Source organism: Crassostrea angulata, chromosome 1, assembly GCF_025612915.1.
Source record: "Crassostrea angulata isolate pt1a10 chromosome 1, ASM2561291v2, whole genome shotgun sequence".
Taxonomy (NCBI): Eukaryota; Metazoa; Mollusca; class Bivalvia; order Ostreida; family Ostreidae; genus Magallana; species Magallana angulata.
In genome coordinates, this window is record NC_069111.1 from 49,286,072 (window position 1) to 49,307,309 (window position 21,238).

The 21,238-nt window shown below is 31.1% G+C and overlaps 1 long non-coding RNA gene across 1 annotated transcript; it reads right to left on the reverse strand.

The window, feature by feature from the left end:
- Positions 1 to 16,796: 16,796 nt before the first annotated feature.
- On the reverse strand, positions 16,797 to 18,299 carry LOC128170159 (uncharacterized). The gene is made up of 3 exons (XR_008241692.1): positions 18,164 to 18,299; positions 17,969 to 18,079; positions 16,797 to 16,972 (listed from the first exon to the last, which is right to left on the reverse strand). It is a non-coding gene; the product is annotated as an uncharacterized LOC128170159 (long non-coding RNA).
- Positions 18,300 to 21,238: the final 2,939 nt, after the last annotated feature.

A 21,238-nucleotide genomic window follows, 5' to 3' on the forward strand; every position in this document is an offset into this window, starting at 1 on the left:
GAAGATTTTGTGCTCATTGCAGTAAGAATTCTTTTTTTGAGTATCCGATTGCCCCAGCAGCGACAGATTTTAGTCTATACTTTCGCAATAACTTGGAAGGTAAAATGTCTTGGAAGGTAAAATGTTGACAATTGCTCTCTGGGTTTTTCTTTTTCTGGCTTGTTTATACTTCTCTCTTAATCCTTTTATGATTGCATGGTGAAAGTTCAACATTCCTTTTACTTCTTTGGAAACAGTTTGGCCTATGAGTAATTTTTTAGTTTTTGTTCTCGGTGAGTCTGTTACATTTCTCATATATTTTGCTTTTCCTCTGAGCAAACGTTTTCTGTACTTTTCAATGTTTTCTTTTCTTTTGTAGTTTATCTTTCAATTTCTTTATTTCCCTGTAAGCCTTTGCGCGGTCCTTTCTTACTTTTTTCCTTCCTGAAGATTGTTTTAAGTCCACTGGAAAAGCAACGGATGTTCTTTCATCGGGGGATTCAGGAGGAGTGTTTGTAGATAACAAATTTATAATATCTTTGTCCCTTTCTCTTTTGTGTTTTTGTTTTGATTTGTTCTCCATCTTGTACGCACTGCTCTTTCTCTTTCAGTCATCTGTGGTACATTTTTGAGTTTTCCGCTTTTTTTCTCTCGACTCATACCTTTCTTTCTTTTTCTGCTTGTAAATATTTCTGATGTTTTTTGAATCGTCCTTCTGTCGCTCTCTCCATGTTCTTGCTCTTGCTTTTGCCGACCAGTGCCATTTTAAGTAAAGATGCTTTACTACTTTGTTTTGTAAAATAAGAAGCTCCTTTGCATGTAACAACTTATCAAACGCATCTGCTACAAGACCCGCCCAAATATGGAGATGTTGATCGCTTGAGCTGCGTAAAAGGCCAACTAGTGTTTTCTCTGATAAAACTGTTAATTTTTCAGTTCTGATCAAATCTTTAAAAATTATAGTTTCGTCAAGGTTAATCTGAAATAACATATAAAATACATATAAAATGTTATATAATTCAAATAGATATTATAGTTTTTATTTAAACTACTATAATATTCAGTATATTTGTGAATTACTTTCTTAAATGATAAAATATATTTATATAAATGAACTGAAAATCATCTAATTGTCACTACCGTCACATATTGTCATTAACGTAAAGAGAAAGTTTCGAAAAATGGTCACGGTAATGACCAGTTTCGGTAATGACAATTATTTTTTTAATGACCCAAAGGGCCCATCGTGTCATCATGGCTGCTGATAGCGTCTGAATTGGTTATGAATATCAAATTTATCGACGACTTATATAATTTTCCGCTTAAGGCTAAGTTGTTTGAATTTTTTGCATTCGGTTATTACACACAATAAACATACTAGTTATTTAAGTTTTAAAATGTAAGACTAAGTTTTAGGTACTTACATCGTTCTCCAAACTTCCACCCTGCATCTTCTACATCAACTTTCCCGGGTATAATGAGTCACGTGATGTTTTAAAAAAACCGCACCTTTTGTCTTTCGGGAATGGTGATTTTTTAAGTTATGTTACGGCAATGACAAAAAACATACGACAAGTTTTAGATTGACTTTTTAAACAAATAAAAAGTAGAAATTGGGATTTGCACTAAAAGCATAAAAAAGTATGTATACAATTACTAAAAAGCTTTTAGAATTACCATACGGACACTAACTTAATATTTTTAATGAATTATATGCATATAACCAAGACCTGGGACATCGTATTTTTAACATCTTTGATACTTTAATTAAGGAACAAAATAATTATGTTGGGTTTTTATAAAGTTGTATGGCCAATATTAAGAATAAAAGCATTTATATCTTTCTTTGATCAAAAAGGCGATTGTTAAAATTACTTCAATTTCTTAAGAAATTTTGATAAACATGCGGGACACGATTTGGGCATCTGTGTGTAGAATGACACAAGACAGGGTTTTGATATGAAAATGCATGAAAAAGAATTAATGGAATGGGTGATGCATTATAAAAGATAACAATTTTGAACATGCTGCCGATTAGGTCATAGCTTATTTATTACAATTACTGACATGTTTAAAAATACTTTAATACTTTAAAATATTAGTATGAATCTATTTATGCAAATCTATATCTATCTATACTACTATATTAAAATAATAGAGTCGAATTTTTGAGCTTTAATACCGAGAAATCGGAAGAGTACTGTCCTTTGTTTTATATGTTTTAAACATCATAGGTACATGAAGGTTACCAATTTGTTTTTATTTTTTCTCAATCAAGTTTTGCTAATTAATAATCAACGATAATTCCTTTTAAAAATCCGGAAATCATTTGGATTTTTTGGATTTTACAATCTTGCACATCCGCATTACATTCACGCTAAATCACGGAGGACTCTTTAGTTTATGTTTCCACAATATCACATTTGCATGGATAAACTCAGAAATGATATTACAAATACGTGTAAATTTTTATCTTGAGATTTCTGATATATTCTGTCCATCAAAGGAAATACGGGAGACAACTCAGTGCATTTATTATGAAAAATCCCGAGAGTTCCGAATGTCAGCATGATATGTAAATTCGAAGCGAGTTGGTCAAAAAGTGTTGAATTTCTTATTGATATTAATCAAATTTTTCAATAAAAGGTATTTTCAGCCTTAAAATGGTTTGTTATGAACAATTTGACTTTTTTTCAATGCAGCTTCATTAACTTTCTCCAAAATCGTTTTGGAGCGATTCTGCAATGTTTTGCTACAATACGAGTCTATGGGAGGCATGTGGTGAAGGCCTTTTCCGAGACACAGTTAGATTATTATAGCTAAGCAGAGTGTAGTGAAATTAATAGCATTATTGTAGGCTTAAAACTTGATTATGTAAATGTCAACAATACGGTGTGTCGATGTATCTCTTTCGCAAATGTCTGATATCATATGCAATGCCAACCCGTGCACGCACGAGTCAAAATCTAGTATATATTTAACAAGATACGATCTCGTTACGAGTAACGAGTAGGTCTTCCGTTCAATTTTTTAAACAATACCATTAAAATATCAATGAAATTTCAGAATTTCCACTCAACCCTTTCCTGTCACATAATGTATACAATTGTCAATATCTTTTCAAATGTTTAACAAAGTGTTTTGTTTTTTCACATACAGCACATTAAAGATTTAAGATTTTAGTCCCCTAAAATCTCTAATTACGTCATCAATGGGTGTGGCAATGAGTTTTACAAACTGATATTGTTACGATCGACAACTTTGCTTCTATAATGCATTACAAAATCGTGATCATTTTTAAGGTACGTGTAAGAGACTTTACGAGTCTTTTGGACCATAATTAAAGGGGCCAGGCCCTTTTACTTGAGTTTAGTCAAAAGGTCCCACGAATACTGACAGTTTTTGTTCTTACAACCATCTAAAATTTTGTTCATTTTTGAGATACAAATGATTGAATATTTTAGGGGCCAGCCCTCTAGATCCTTAGTGGGGACAGCCATTGGTGGTTTGATGAATGGAATCGATTAGTATCATAAATGCAAACATTTTCTCTTCTACAATGCTTAACAAAATATGTCTCCTTTTCTAGATATATTGCGTCAAAGTTTCAGTACTTTGGCCCCCCAAAATCCCTAATTACGTAATAAATGGACGTGGCATTGATTTTTTCTGATAGATATTGTAACGATGAACAACTTTGCTTCTATAATGCATTTCACGTTTTCTGAATTTTCGTGTTATAATTTTGAGTGCGTGTGAGTGCGTGCGTTTTTGTGGGTGTGCTCCTCTGCTATAAATTTTCTTTTCTGTCGTATTTTTCAAGTTAACATAATCATTCCGAACATGTTAAACAAAAACGAAAATGCAAAACTCCAAGAAATATCTTTCAAGAGGTTTAATTCGCAAAAACATCCATTTGTTTAATACAATCTGTTAATATAACTTGTATGGAAGATTCTATTTTATTCTTATAAAAGTTCAGTCTAAGCCGTTAACCGTTTCCATTTGGTTAGTATTCGTTTTATTCGCCACAACAACCAAATTTGTACCAGGTATTCCCCTGGATAATGGTGTGTTTATCTTCGTCCGATAGGTCCGATACCTCCATAACCTTGATCATTGCCATGAAGTCCGTGTTAAACAAAATATTTCTGCAAGTTTGGTGAAATTTAGAGATTTTTTTGACCCCACAGCCTCCATAAAGGTATACAAAGTACCAAACTTATAACTATCTTTCAACTTCATATTCATAAATTTGCTAATTCATGATTTATCAATTCATATTTTCTAAACTTAACGGTTTATTTTAAAGAGTCGATCAAAATCGGAACACTGCTATACAATCCATTCTCGTTAAAAAAAAACTAACTTACAGAGTAATGAATATTATATACGTACATATACTACAACAGATTCCAGTCTTGCCGTATCTGTAGTCAATATTTTCGCCCTCCGCATCGTCTGTAACAAGAACATCTTCTCCACCAGTAGCATCGTCCAGTTGAATGATATGCAGCTTTGTAAAAAAAAAATAGAGCATAAATCAATTCAAGCGTCAATCCAAAATACACGTTTAACGTGTATTGAAAAAGCAATAGAATGCATTATACAACAGAAAAGCAAGAAGGAAATAAAATGTTACATAGAAATTGCTGTAAATGTAATAACAGATAAAAATCAGATCTTATTACGATCACCCTGAAAGACTGACTATCATGCGATAAGCATGGATAATTTTCATCTGAAATATTAGAATACAACAAAATTTTACTAAAAATATGTATTAAGGAACGACAACACTTTGATTAGAAATTAAAACACACGCCATTTTTGTCTCATTGCTTATCCAAATTGAAATATGATTATTTAAAGTTTTGATAGATATTTGAAGTTTATTTCCTTGCTTATCGTATGCTGAAATTTATATCTCTTTTGACTGCATTATTGCTGGGAACACGAATTCAACCAATATGAAACAAACTTATTTCAACAAAACAGCTTTTCGATAACTATAGGTAAAGTTTTTGCAATTCTACTGAAAATTTTATAAAACCTGTCCTATTTTTAAGATTGGATAACAAATAGCCTATTGATGCTTTATAACAAGTCTGGTTGCAATCGGTCTATTGATTTGTTAAAAATGTATGCAATAGATGTAATTGTAAAAAGAAAATCAGTGTTGACGAATTTAACGATAACGACGCGCAAACATCACTGACAAAGACTGTATCTCTAAGCCAAATTTATCAAATAAAGATGTTTCAATCCATGACACATTCGGGTTAACCAATTTCAAAATTCAGAAACACATAATTTGTATACTTTTTTTTTTTAAAGAGAATCGTTTTTGGCCAGTAGAGGGATCAGGCTACGAGATTATTTTATTTCAACTTTTTTTCATACATTTAATGTTGAGTTTTAGTGTGAACCGATTAAACATGTACTTCTGTTGATAAATTGGATATATTTAGAATTCCTTTTCATCACATGTTTTTTAAATGGTATCTCCTTTGTTTTTCAAAATGTTGATAATATTGTCATAAATGGAGGATTTGCATCAATAGTTGCATCGTCCAGAATATTTTTGAGGGGTATGTTTTTTAACCCCCCCCCCCCCTCCCAAATTCATAATGAAAGGGGACGTTTGAATTTTTTACGAAATCAAATATGCGTACTGATTGAAATCATCCAGCATTATTCTAAAATGATTTTATTTGCGAAACAGGAATCGATATTATGATTGTTTGGCAGATCCCATTCCAACTACACAAACATGATATCAATCAGAAAATACCGTTTTTGGGAGTTGATTTTAATCAACTCTCCTATGCAGTCACTCTTGCAAACCGAAAGTGAAACAGTGTTTGGACCTAAGCACAAATCATCACCGCTGACAAGTTTTAGTTCTTGAATATAATAGAAAAATTCGATGTAATGTATGCTGAAGCATTGTTTTTTAAGGAAACTTATCTATAAACACTTTGAAAATAGTAAGATTTTATATAATACGAACAATTTAGATATTTATGTAGTCTCATGTATTCCTACGCCAGACTTTAATATCGTCTCGTTCAACCAAAAAAGCTCGGCTGTCTCCGCAAATCTCCGACAAACAGAGAGGCTCTCTTGCTTGTCGGAGATTAACGGAGACAGCTGGGCGTCTGGATGAACGAGACTGGAGTTCAATATCAATAGTGCTTGGATCCATCCAATTTTTAGAATTGTTTCGATTACTAATACATAGTTTGAAATCTATCTTTAAATATTACACAACATGATTCATATGGGGTTTCTCTAAATTCTTGTCTGAAATGTCTAATTGAAATTCATATTATAAAAAAGTGCGTAAATTAAATACAGACTAGAAACTAATTGCCACGCAAGATAAGTTGATTTTAAAATAAATGATAATCGATAAAATCAACTCCCGTCAGTACTTCAGTACTTTGATTATTTCTAGAACCATGAAGTGACCTAACTAATAAATTTGACCCAACCCCCTTTTTTCGGGAGGGGTCTAATAATTCATTAAAAAACATTCAACGTCTGAACGCTGATAAAAAAATAACATTTTGATTTTATATTAAATGAAATGTCCTTAAATTAAAGATAAAACAAATTAATATATATTTATAAAAGAGATGTGCCAGTTGATTTCTAATCTTTTATTTACTATCTACTAAATTTATTTTTCATGATAAAATTTATTTACAAAGACTCACCCGAGGCAAAGGACGCCAGACAGACAATAAGAACCAGTGCAAAATTAATGTTCTTCAGTTCGATTAGTATCTTCACAAATACCCAAATCAAAGTTATCAACCCCTTATATATTGCGCAAGCTTTTCCAAGAAAAGCTTTTGTAATTTTTTGCCTTGAGTAAATTCTTTGAGGGAAGATAGTCTGTCCTTTTAGACATTTATCATCCTCAATTATATTTAATGTGTTAATTTAATTATTGCATATATTATATGCATGATTAATATAAAGGTTATTTTTAACAGCAAAAATAAGTCATTATACCGTTTGTTTAAGTAAATGGGAAACCCGACATATATAATAAAAGATATGCAATGTCTTTTTTTTAACACTCAACATGACCTCTCTCGATTTATATTTTAAATAAAGAATAAAATCTTATTAAAACGAATGTTTTTACTTCATGAAAGACTTTTAAACACTAATTTGAGAATGCAAATAAATTCAAATTTTATATAAATAAAAATAAAATGATTTACCACCAATAAAATGATTAATTTGACGCATAAATGCAAACATACCATTGGTCAAATCAAATTATTCGTTATAAAATATATTTTAGTCAAAATTATACTATACTACAAGAATGGGGCATGGATGTCTTATTCATTTTGCACTTTAAAAGCTTTAAATTTCTTCTTATAACTAAATGTGGAACTTTTTAAAATCTACATAAGCATTGCATAAACTACTGAATATCTTACATTTTAACTATTTTGCGTTATTTTAAGTGAGTAAATATTTCGGTTATTTCAGTTAATTTAAATTCAACGTAACTAGTTATAGAAAATAAGATTTTCTACTGTATTCTGATGTCATTTATCACAAGATACGTTTATACAGAAAGGTTAGACATAATTTATTTTTTTTAACGTCATTAGATATGATGTATAAAAAAAATGATTGAAAGTCGTTCAAATTTATTCAAGATAACAAGGTGACCTATCATTTTTAGTTATTGGCTTCTATGTAACTGAGGAGGAAGTTCGTTGTGAAATTGACCAAAAAAATTCATTTTTTTTAAAGATTTTTATTATTATCTATTATACGGTTTTTATACAAACATGTACTTAAATAAACCTAAGTTAATCATCCCCGCATCACTACACTTACAAGCAGGTTTTGTTTGTTTTCCTCTTATATCTTATTCATGGCTTTTTTGGCAACAAAAAAACTTGTTGCACCTTATATAAGGTAATTTAATCGACGCAGTTTCAGTGGAGCATATCATACTTGATGTATATTTTCTGTTGCAAATATTCCTTATTCCCTTTTAATGATTCTTTTCTCGACCAAACGATATTTCAAGATAATAAATTTCATTAAATGCCTTGATTTTTAACAAAGCAAAACAGTTTAACGTATTATGGACGAAAAAAAAAGGAAAAACAAGACGCTATAATAATTTTTGGCCAATAAAGTTCTTGGTCACAATAACGTATTTAACGCCAGCATAATAAAATGCATGCTATGATTATCCAATTTGAGTTTATCTTGTAAAGACGTGCATATATAGATCGGAAAAACAGTTAAGATTAGGGTATGTACCTTTAAAAATGTAAAAAAAAGAGACATACATTATTTAAGTACTAGCATGACTTCTGCTGAAGACAAGGACTTGATGACAAAATGTTTGGTATATGTTTACAAAGGATCATATTTAATATCCTGCGTTGATTCAAACATTTTAAAACTGTTTAGGTGTGCGTATTAATCTTTTTGACCTTTTATAGTGTACATTCAGAAACGGTTAAAAAGATCAATACGCACATCTGAACACTGACAATGTTTGGTACTTGACCAACACTTAATAAATAGCATTTCAAATTTATCGAATATTTTATTTTCACAACGCGTTATTCAATCTGTATGCACACACCGTTGCTGTTATGAGATGATATGTGTCTAAAAATAGTGATTTATTGCTTTAATGAAATATTGGTATTTTCAGATAACTATGTATCTTCTTATTCTAAATATCTAAATTAGAAAAAAATCTTTCTTTGGTACCTGGTCAACACTTAATAAAGAGCATTATGTAAAATTTATCGACTATTCTCATTTTGTATGCACATATGTTTGCATTTATGAGACTGTATCTTTCTTAAAATAATGATTTATTGCTTCAATAAAAATATTTGTATTTTCAAATAATAATTTTGTTATTTTAAATTTCTATATGTAAACAACCTATCAATATAAACACCAAATCTTCTTTTGAGCATCGACAATTTTTAAAAAATGAAACAAACGTTTCGTTTTTTATTTTCAAAAATAGGTTGAAATATTTTCTTAAAACATATACCTGTTTAATTTAAAGTAATATAAATTATACCTTTGCAACAGATACGTTTGCAACAAGAACAGATCATGATAAACCGAAATCAACCGACCTTTATAAAATAATGAACAAAACAACATTCCTACGGCGGCGTGGAAGGGCCAGATGAAAAAACAAATCTTATTTGTTTGGACGAATTAGGAATCATTTGGACGAATAAGCTATTTGTTCGGACGAATAAGTTATTTGTTCGGACGAATAAAGAATTGTTTGGACGAATTAGGATGTGGTCGGAAGAATAGTTAAGTTATTTGTTCGGACAAATAAGCTATTTGTTTAGACAAATAAGTTATTTGTTCGGATCAATTAGGATTTGTTCGGACGGATTAGCTGTTTGTTCCTCCCCCTCCAATCAAGAAAATTTTCAGGATATGCGATGATCGTATAAAGTGATTTAGACTTTTCACATATGCCTATCCATGATTGAGAATGCTTTCTCTCTCTCTCTCTCTCAGTTTTAATATTTAACTTAATCTGACCAAACAACTTATTCGTTCGAACAACTTACTTATTTGTCCAAACAAATAGCTTATTCGTCGGAACAAATCCATATTCGTCCGAACAACTAACTTATTCGTCCGAACAAATACCTAATTCGTCAAAACAAATAACTTATTTGTCCGACAAATAGCAAATTCGTCAAAAAGAAATATATAATTCGTCCGAACAAATCCTAATTCGTCCGAACAATTTAGCCCCCCACCACTTTTTCTCGCAGCAAACAACAGTTATGTAAATAATTGTATTTTTGTGTTGAATGCTATAATTCTATACGCTTATTTATCTGATTGCTAATTTTATGTGTAGTACAAATATGTACATGTTCATATGTGATGTTGACTTTGATTGTGTCTTAATGTAAACCTTTTGAGGGTATTACGATTCTTTTTTTAAATGTACCGAATATGTAACCTACAGGACTTGATTATTCAATTTTGATAAAGTCAACACAAGAAAGTCACGCATAAAAAGTCAAATTGATGTCATAACCATTCATTTGTCATATGCTAATTAAATAGCGTACCCAAATGCTGTTTTCATCAGTTGTTGGAAACAAGTAAAACCCTCGTTTATTTCTAGCTTAATTTAGAAAATTTGCTGAAAAGGTTATGTTAACGAGTTGCGCCGACCATAAAAACAGCCTGCACTTACTTTACCTTTTTTCGGTGATGAATTACATTTACAGGATTTTTTCTCTTTATAAATTCAGAGTGATCTCCCGTTATATGTATAGAACAGTACAGTAATCCCAATCTACCTAATGTAAAAACATATATATTTAAAAAAAACAAAAAAAATTTATATCATTATGTAAAAAAGGAAAGAAATATTTCTCAGATTAGCCAAAGAATAAAACATCCAAATACCATTGATCCATTCATCTGAACATGATACACGTTCGCTTAAGGCAAGAAAATTAGGGGCGAAAATGTAATCAAACTAGTGAAACTGTTTGAAACAACCTGGATTTTTATAAAATCATCTTCTGACCGACCACGCCTGAGCAAAGCTTTTTCAATGTTCATTGCCCCACCTTATCCGTGAAGTTAATATTCTTTTGCCTACATGATATACCAACTTTCCTTTGCTCATATTTTTTTCTTTTAACTGAGAAAGCAATATTTAAGGAAACACAAATGTCTGGCATAACTTTTGATAAATAGTCTAGCGGATAAATTGATATCACCCCCAAAAAAAATATAGACATAATTAAGGTCAACCCTCCCTTGATGTTTGTATATTTCTAATTTTTCTGTTGATCATTAAAAGACTTATTCTTTTTTGAAACAATTCAGTCTTATGAAAGTGTAATAATTCATGTTGTGTCAATAATTTTCATAGGTTTGATTTTGAAATTCTTCAAGCGCTGATGGAACTTTTTATAATACATTTATTTATTTAGTTCTTCTAAAATATGTCACATTTTTTGAAAAGATATAATCTGAATGATGCTTTTGATGTATTACATCAACAATTTTCTTTTTTCAAACAACAATTTTACATTATGTAATCATTTTACTGAATATATGCCAATCAATTCTTTTTTTAGAATTATCCGTATGATAACCTTTGCTGCAATAATAAACTGTCACAAGATAATTATCTAAAGCATTAAGTTTAACATATTAAATATCATTATTAAATATATCCAGACAACGTCATTAAATTACAAACGTCACTAAAATAGCATATTTGATAAGCTAGATTCCATAATGTTTTTTTGAGGGGGGGGGTCAAACTTGCATCCGAGTTTGGATGAATTGTGACCAACGATCTGATCCCCTGAATGATAGTAGTTTAAGTCAACCTTTGACGACATTCTGCAGAGTAAAATAATCAAAACAAGCGCGCATACTGTAATTTCAGTTTTGACACATTTTTAATTGTTAAAAGTGTTAAAATGCATATCTATTTTATATCTCTTTTTTTTATCAGGAAATGTTAAAATCCAAAAAATTAGAATAGATTAATTACACGTTATGTCTCAATACTAGACGATTGTTGTACCATCTGTTGGAATAGTTCACCTCCGTTCGAGTTACAGCCTCATAGAATCTGATCTTAGAGCATTGACGTAGTTAAGGAGGCTATCGTTATTGGCAACAAATTAACCATCGAATCTGCCTTAAACTTTAACAAGATATTATCAATGTCAGCATAATAAACGAACTCGATGCTGCAAGTAGATTCATCAACATGTGACGAAGCTTAAACGTTTCAAGTAGATTCATCAACATATGACAAAGCTCGAACGTTGCAAGTAGATTCATCAACATATGACGGAGCTTGAACGTTTTTGGGTAGTTCGTAGCCAAAGATGGGGTAAATTGCAATGAAAAGCAACAAATCAAATATCACAACTTTTTGCTTAAAACCTTTTATCAAATTACCATTACTTTTAATAGGCCTCTACATCGATGTAAAATATAATTAATTAAATTTCAAATACTCTGCAGATGCAGATAATTAAATTCAAATACATTTGAGAAAATGCATTTACTGAAATGAGGAAGATAAAGATGTACGAAATAGTGAAAGTTATCTAAAACCATGATTAGCTATATAATATTTTTACTGTTTTAATGTTAAATAAAATGTTCAAAAGTCATGTCCCCTAAACTATACCTATCAGGACTGAAAGTCTTTCCTGTGAAATAATAACGCCTTTGTTAACATTCACTTACCTTTAGAATTAAAATGTATTTTTGCGCAGATCCCTGATATAATTTTGTCATCTGCCACAATTCGTTATCTTATAAATAATTAATCTCTTGCAAAATAAATCGACGCACATAATTTGGCATTCAGTTTCTAATGTTTTTAATAACATCGTTGATTAAAACGAGAATACGCTGGATCATTAATGCAACAACATTTACTCGGTATGAAACGTATTCTAAGAATTTCGATTTCATATTAGAAATATTTTTCGTTTCTACCGGGTTTTTTTTAAATTCAAAGTTCAGTGAATTCAGTATATAAAGATATATTATTGTTAAATACATGCATATCTTCTTAATTGATATAAACTATGGTCAAATCTCAAGATATCTTTTCTTTAAATGGACAGTATGTCGTTTACTCTCTTTTCAGACAACTTGATAGGTTGTTATATTTTCAAACTATTTGATGATTAAACGATCAAGACTTGTTTGTTAAACAACTGTCATTAACATAAACCTCGGTATTCTTAACAAAACTGGTATTTCAAAGTATCAAATTTCATTTACCACAAAAATACAAACCATTATCCTGTATATAAAAGAGTTTGTATTTAGCAAAAGAGGCTAGATGAGATGTATTAAGAATAGCTGTTACTAAGGACTAAAATTCTCAAAGACAAATAAAGAGGTAGAATATATGGATTCCAGAAAGCTGACCATCACCTTCATCTGTAAAATATTTAATGTTATCTATAAATCAAACATATTTTATTTCTTATCGCTAAGTTTAATCTTTTGACAGTAGATAATGTTACGTGATATGTAAACTAGTCTTGTCTGATCTGCTTAATTTCTTCATATACATATCATCTGATGTATCAGGACCCACCGATTCAATTCCTTTTTGTTAATTGAAAGGACAGGATCATAAGCCAGAAAGAAGTTTAATGTTACTAGAAACATGTAATTGACGATGGTGCGTCAACCCCAATCCAAATCAAAACGACCAAAGCCATTAACACAACAATATGTTATTTTACTTCACCACCAAAATCATTGTAAATTTTCTGTATCTAATTTGATATCAATGTTTTGATTATTTGAAAAAAATATACCACCCTATACTTTAAGTAAAGACATGTACAGGGAAACTGTTTAGATGGTATTGGCACGTTAAAGTAAAATGGTTGAAAATCCTTGAAGTAATATATTATCAAGAGTATCTCTTTTTTCAAATCACTCAATCATGTTTAGAAAAGTGAAATTTGTCATTAGATTACGTTTATTTCTATTAAAACCATACGTATCAATTGATTTTTTTTCATAAATTGTTCAGCTGAATGATATCCCTGTACCTGTTTGTGAAACACTGTTTGAATTGTTTATTCATGGCGGACTGTACGAAGGCTTAATCGTCTGAATTTTGTTAGAGCTATTGCAAAGTTTAATCATATAAGTTCTCTTAACCTATAATAAATGATCACCATTCATTCATCCAATAATAAGTGCTCAGATCCACTCCACTAAATATGTAAATTTGCATCGACCGATTGCGTAAACAAGTTGAATATCTATCTGATCATCTTATGCAATCTGATATTAAGAATATAATTTTTTTAAAAGTGTAAGTACAAATCTTTTGGGTTTTTTTGTAAATATACTTATCTGGATATAGATATGACTATCTCGATAACATGTAAATGATAACAGTTATTAAAAAGCTTTAAAAATTTGATTGTTCGACTCCTTTTCCTTTTTGCAGTATTATAAGAATAAGTACATCATCACTTCGATTCTACAGATATATAAATAGTACAAATTCTTAACATAAACTCTTTTCACATCATCGCAAGGTATATGAATTGGGTTACTTTCACGACAAAAGTTAAATGTGATTGCATATATCTTGTAAAATATATTGTTATAGTTTTTTGTTGACAGTTCATTCCTCAACAACAAAAAATACAATGTATAACCAAGCATATATATCTCACGTGAATCTCTCTGTAGTTTCCCAGTCCCACAAATTTGGTCAAAATTTACAATTACATTTGAATCGTACACTTACCTTACATGTCTCTTGTAAGAAACTCTCTAAAATGTAAAATCCGTGTATTTATATTACTACATAAATAACACATACCAAACAAAATCAAATCAGAGTAGCAGCTGCAATGGAGTGAGTAGTGCAAACTTACAACTTTGTTGCCATATTAATCATGAAACCAAATAAAGAAACTGTATGTGATGCAAGAAATGTCCTGACGAAGACGGGAAACGTACCCTTGAGACATTTTCAGTGACAAGTTTATCAAATTTTAACATAAATTATCAAAATTGTTCATTTTGATGTTACATGTGTATCTTTCGTTAACGTATTATGCTTGTGCGCATGTCAACCTCTCTCTCTCTCTCTCTCTCTCTCTCTCTCTCTCTCTCTCATATGACATTTTTACATTATATACACTTTGTGTGTTGGAAATCTTGTCGTTGATGTTGTAAATTTTCTATAGTTTTAAATCGAATGTGTTCAGAATGTTGTTATTATCATCGAATTTGGTTTAATACAGTAGCTGAAACCACACAAATGATTTTTTAAAATTTAGATTAAAACAGATTCTTAAAAGATTTCTCTCCCTCAAACTGATTTTTACACAATCGGGGAGAGAATACATGTACTTCGGCTTAAAAAATATCGGGGGAGGATACACACTGAGCGAGCAAAATCAACTAAAATTGCGAAACACTCGGTATTATCATTTATTATATCATATGGAGAAACGATGTACAATTTACTAATTAAAAGCCTTTCCCAGATTACTCTTTTCGTCAGTCTTTGGCGAATTTAAGAAATAATACACGTAACTGTTCAAGAAATACTGTCAAAGAAATACAATTGAAATCAATATAAGCGGAAATATGCAAAATTTCTTCATTGACATTTTAACATGAACAAACACGTGTTTCCATCTGAGATTTTTAATCAATTTTAAGTAATATTGATCTTTTATCATTAGGGAGTCGTTTTGATCACCTCACACGTTTTTTAAAGTTATTATCCTGGTATTTTCCATGTCGTTTGCGATGCAACATCCCCGTAGACTTTCTATTGTTGGTGTGTATTAAAACCAGACGCGGTCAAGGGTGCATTTTAAACGCTTTCGTTTCAAAACAAGACTTCTTTTTATTCTACTGGATGAACTTAGTTTGTGAACCAAGATTATCGATACACATGTACTACAGAAAAATTCTTGGAAGCAAAAACAGAGTATAAATTGCCTAGCGGCCATATTGGTATCATAATGGCGATTTTTAATACAATAGAATACAATGTATATAAAAAGTGATGAGAAAAAAAACGCTAAATTTTCAAAACGAGTACTTTGGACATATTTCTTTTGTTATATACTCCATCAAGGATCGGAATGTGATTGTTTTGTTAACATGAGTTGTTAAGAAAGCGGTTCCTAATTAATGTGAAACATTGAAGAGGGACTTTGCAGGAATCAAAGTGATCAAAGTGCTTATGAAGGGAATTCGAAATAAATTTTAATACTTGCTTTTAATAGATAAAGATCTTCCTCATCTGGATTTGATGTCCATAAGAAACCTTTAATGCTTAAATCATTATCTATAAGTGAATCTGACAGCTAGCCATAATTATTTAGTGATATTTTATTCATCCTTTAAGTTGTAATGAATCTTAACAAATATATATTTGTGCTTGAAATTAATAAATTATGTCAATGTAATAAGTCTTTAGTTGAATATATCCAACTTCAAATCTGAGACCTAGCGGCTAACCTAGCGGTCCGTTCAATAGACCTAGATATCTACGACCTAGCGGCTAGGCTAGCAGCTACGATCTTGAACGCAGCCCTGCGCTTCTCAAAAACACATAAAATCTGTTTTTGGGGGGATTTAAAAACAGTTTCTAGGATTTCCTAAATATTTTACATAATATAGGGGTGCCATTTTATTGTTGGCGGCCAAGTGTCCCTTTTCGTTTGTTTGTTTTTTTTATTTGATTATTTTTTTTTTTACTTTTAATATATATTCTCTAAGCATATATTTTGATAAAATGAAGAGGAAACTATACACACAAAGTACACTTAATTAAGAAGTTAATATGTACTGTTGTTGTAAGTCGTAATTTTTTTAACGCACCTACCCCCTACCCGATTGGTTAATTTAAATATCAAGGGTTCCCACTGAACTTTACACCAGGACGTCACACTATCCATTCCGGTTTGTTATTCATCATAGCATCGGTATAAGCTGATTATGATATTCGTTCTAAACTGACAATTTCTGGCAGATGTAGAACACTTTCCATTTGAGACTATTCTTTTGCCTTTGACATTCCGCATAATAAAAAACCAATTACAAACATAGCGTGTACGTCGACCTGACGAATACATATGCATAAAAAATGCTTACTTTCTTTTAATTCTGGACGTAAACTTTGAATTCTGATATTACCCGTTGATAGGAAATAGTTTAGATAAATGATGAGATAAAGCTTTGTAAAAAAAAAGAACGTAATGTATTAAAACTGAAGATTTCTTTATCCAAGAGTAATTTGACATCTTTTATTTGAGCTGCTAGGAATATGAGTATGATGATTCATTGTCAGCAGTACAGCCTGCATGTTGACATTTTTCAGATGTCTGATTTTCGTCGACTTAGTATTGTCAATATTAGCGATAGCCATAACCTCCTCTGTAGTCTGTAAAAAAAAAATCTATGGTTAATAATATTTAGGATTTGACTATAAAACTGCGGTACTCAAATAAAAGATGGTATAAAGTCTAAGAATAATCCCACCTGCATGTGGACAAATGAAGAACACGCAATACGCAAATGATGATTTAAACTATAAATTAATTTTAAACAAAGGTAGAGCATTGGTGAATAAATGGTATGTAAATACTGACTAGATGGTGAATGGGTGGTATAAATTATTGCTGTATAAAGAGTGAATGACTGCTGAACAAATGGTACGTTCACTGTCTGTGAACAATGCTCGTAACTTCGTGAATACTGAACAATCAGTGAAAACAGAGCGCAAACGGAGCACAAATGCGATCAGAAGGAAACAATGAGCATATGATGCATATAAAGTAACTTTTGAAATGCATCGTTGTTTTCTTTTTTGTTATTTGCACATATTTCATGATGTTCGAACACAAGAATACTAAAAATATCATCATGAATTAAAATCCTTAATATCAACAAAAAATGCTACTTAAAAAGCTATGGATATTCTCAAAGAATAGAAAAGGGTATAAATTATCAACCCTGGCACATTTTGAAAGATTTCTTTTGATATTCCATAAACAAATATTTGATACCTAGACTGATCGCACTGGGTGATAAAGTAAAATGTACAGATTATTCAGAATGTTTTATAAATAACTGATTTCCTATTATTGATAAAGGAGCTCCCATTTAAATAATTAACAATGTTCTACTGTCATGAATCAAGTAACGGCAACTTTGCCGATTAAAACGATATACCCGGTGTATTTATTCTTTTTTTCATTATATTTCACGATTAATCTTTATAGTGGGGATCTGACTGACAATGGGGCAAGAACCGTCGTAACTATACCTGAGAAAACGATATGAAATAGTGCACGATAAATGCACGGTAAGCAAACGTTAAACGCACGCAAAAAATGGAAAAGTTGAACGTTACATGGATTGTAAAAAAAAAACTTACAGCTACAACAGTATCCATATTGGGTGCATTGTTCAAAATAGCCACACTGGTATGGAAATGGAAACCATGGGTTGCAAGGCCGATAGCTGCAATGGTTGCCACTCCAGTTGGCTAGGAGATATGAAAATACAATCATATTAACACAACTCACAAAAAACAAGAGAGAGAGAGAGAGAGAGAGAGAGAAGGACTTACCCGAGGAGATGGCTACCAAGCAAGCAAGAAGAAGCAAAGCAACGATAACCTTTCCCATTTTGATAATGCAGATAACAGTCGACTGGAGATGATGGTCTTTTATACTGTCTACGAGCAACAATCCACCAATCGGTTGTCACCAGTAGTTTCCGTGTGGTTAAAAATAACCAAATATTTGAAAAAAGATGCTGTCTAGGGACGAAATGAATCGTGAAATTAATGAATTACAAGACAAATAACAAGGACCTTGGCATTGTCATCTTTTATCATTTATCAAACTAAAAAGCAAAAACAGATTTAAACAAATGGAAAATCTAATGCTTTGATACACTGTTTAAATTAGTATGAAAATGACGAAAGATAGCCAAAATAATTTAATAACTTTTAATGAACTAAAGGGTTAAAGATTAAATTAATGCATTAATATGAAATGTGTTAACACTAGTAAACAATAAAGGATTAACACAACCATTGAATGTTTTGATATTTTATCACCGATCATTGTTTCAGCAGTTTATCCCTGTAAAATTAAACATGAACCATAGGACGAGCATTTTTTTTTTGTAATATGAAAACCCTAGAGGAGTTAATTGTTGAACTGTAATTTTCTTCATTTTTTTTTAAATCGCAATTAAAAGATAAATACAAAAACATGTAAAAGAATAACACATGTACGTTGATAATTTTTGGTTATAGTTTTTATTTCATTTTCAAATAAAGTATTGTTTTGTAAAGTAACAAGTACGAGGGTTCATCCAAAAGAAATGTCACAGATGCAATAAAATCATGAAAAATCTGCGTAAAGTGACCAAATTTCGTGCTTTTTGACATCTACCTAATTCAATTCAGACCTGAAAATTTTAATGCATTGTGATAATTATTTCCGAAGATAATATATTTTGTAGAGCATGAGGAAACGATAGTCGCCGCACGCTCGGGACGGCATTTCTAGATCTTTGGTGTTCTGTTGAATTTCGTTATTTAGTACGCTATAGAAATTCACCACAATGCGCTATTTTACATTTTTTAATCTATTTTTTCATAAAGTAACTAATTAATCGACGAAGTAGAATATTGGATTATTTAATGTGCGATCAGTTTGTCGAGGTCTCTTCAAGAAGTCATGAACGTAGCTTTACGATTTATACGTAGCCATTGACGTAAGAACTCAGCTTTAATTTTCCTTCAGAGCGTATGTCTTCTATCTATCTTATTTATTTATTAACATGACATACGCTTTTATTATGTATTGGAACCATGTTAAAGGTACCCTGTACCCTCGCTTTCAATTTTAGGTTGATATATCAACTCCAGTACATGTTGTAGTGATTTCTATCCATCGAAGCAAAAAGTACATCGTATCACTATTCACATACCAAGCCATTTTATCCCTTGATCTTGAGACAAAAGGCATTGGGTAGATATCCGAAATGGACAGTAAGGGTACTTAATTTTCCAAAACAGTCAGAAAAAGTTAATAATGTATCTGTTGAAAAATAGTGTGTTTTGGGGGCATTTTCAAATTTTGAAGCATGTAATTTATTCATATATACAAACCTTGAAAGAGATGTAAATTCAGGATGCGGCGATGTCACGTATATATCATGCTACAAACATCAATATCTTGTGAAGTGTTCAACTAAATTTAATAAGAAGAATTTAATTTTTGATAAGGAAAATTTTAATGTATCATTTTAAACAATAGCGTGTCCTTCAGAAGTGTCGTGCATAGTGTGACATTACTTTTGGATCAACCCTTGTAATTTACTAAATTACTAAAAAAAATCACAACGCTAAAATCTAAACGGTTTAAGGTTTATATCAATTTTTGAGTTATTGCAATGTTTGTGCTTACTATATGTATATATCTTTGCAATGTTTATCGTCCTGATCCTCTCAAATTGTCTTTTAAAGGCGCATGGTCACGATTTTGGTAAAAAAAAAATATCAATTTTAATGCTTACAATGCTTCAGTAAGGTATTTTTAATAGGCAACCAAAAATTAAGTGTCATTCGCTGAGTTATCAGCGAGTTGCAAAGCTTACAATTCTTCGCTTTGTTAACACAGCCTTTGTTTGTTTACATTTTGAATGTTGATGTGAAATTTCCGGTTTTAGACCTAAAATGAGTGTGTTAAACGTCCAAAACTGATTATTTATGCTTAAAATGAATAAGAAGATAGACAAATTAGCTTGAAGGGGATTTTTACTGGTATATTGAACCTATGTAAACAAAAACAGGACACAAGCTATGTTTACATGACAAAGAACTGCGAGTCCTGTATCTTGCATATAACTCAACCACTGAATCTCAAATTTCATTTGATCTTTAGAAATGCATTCTTAATGCATTGTAAATAATAAAAAAGAAAAAAACCAGAATTTGACCAAAATCGTGACCATGCCCCTTTAAATGTATTCCGCTGTTATATAGTGCCTTTTCCCCCTAGCCATCTTTCCCCCCGGGAAAATGGCTATATAGCAGTTCTTCCCCCCGGAAAAATGGCTATATAGCAGTTTTTCTCCCACGGAAAGCTGACTATATAGTGGGCTTTCCTCCTTTTTATAGCCAGATTACCCCCACGGAAAACCTACTATATAGTGGATTTTCCCCCATTTTTACTTTCCGGCCATGTTTCTGGCGGACCATTCGTGACAATAATTTGCAATAAGTGATATGATATTAATTTCTCATAAAAATGGATAATTATGGCATTTATTAATACACAGAATAAAATACATGGTTTTTCAACCCCAAATATGAACTAAGGCATGCGCCTTCATAACATTCATGTGTCATCATCGTTTATTTTACCTGTTCTCACCCCTTTTTGGAACACCTTTTACACGGATTTCAGAATACCTCGAATATTTTTCATCTAATCGATGCTTACAGTTTTGACCTCGACGTTATGAACACGTGAGAACACATTTGAGTGAAAATACGCCGGTTTGGAACTTTAATTTTCCAATGTATTACCATCTATGTATAAGCTTCTCCCAGGGAACTAACTGATCAATCTTGACTTAATTTTGTAGAGTAAGGAAATAAAAAGTGGAAATGTATTACTCCCTT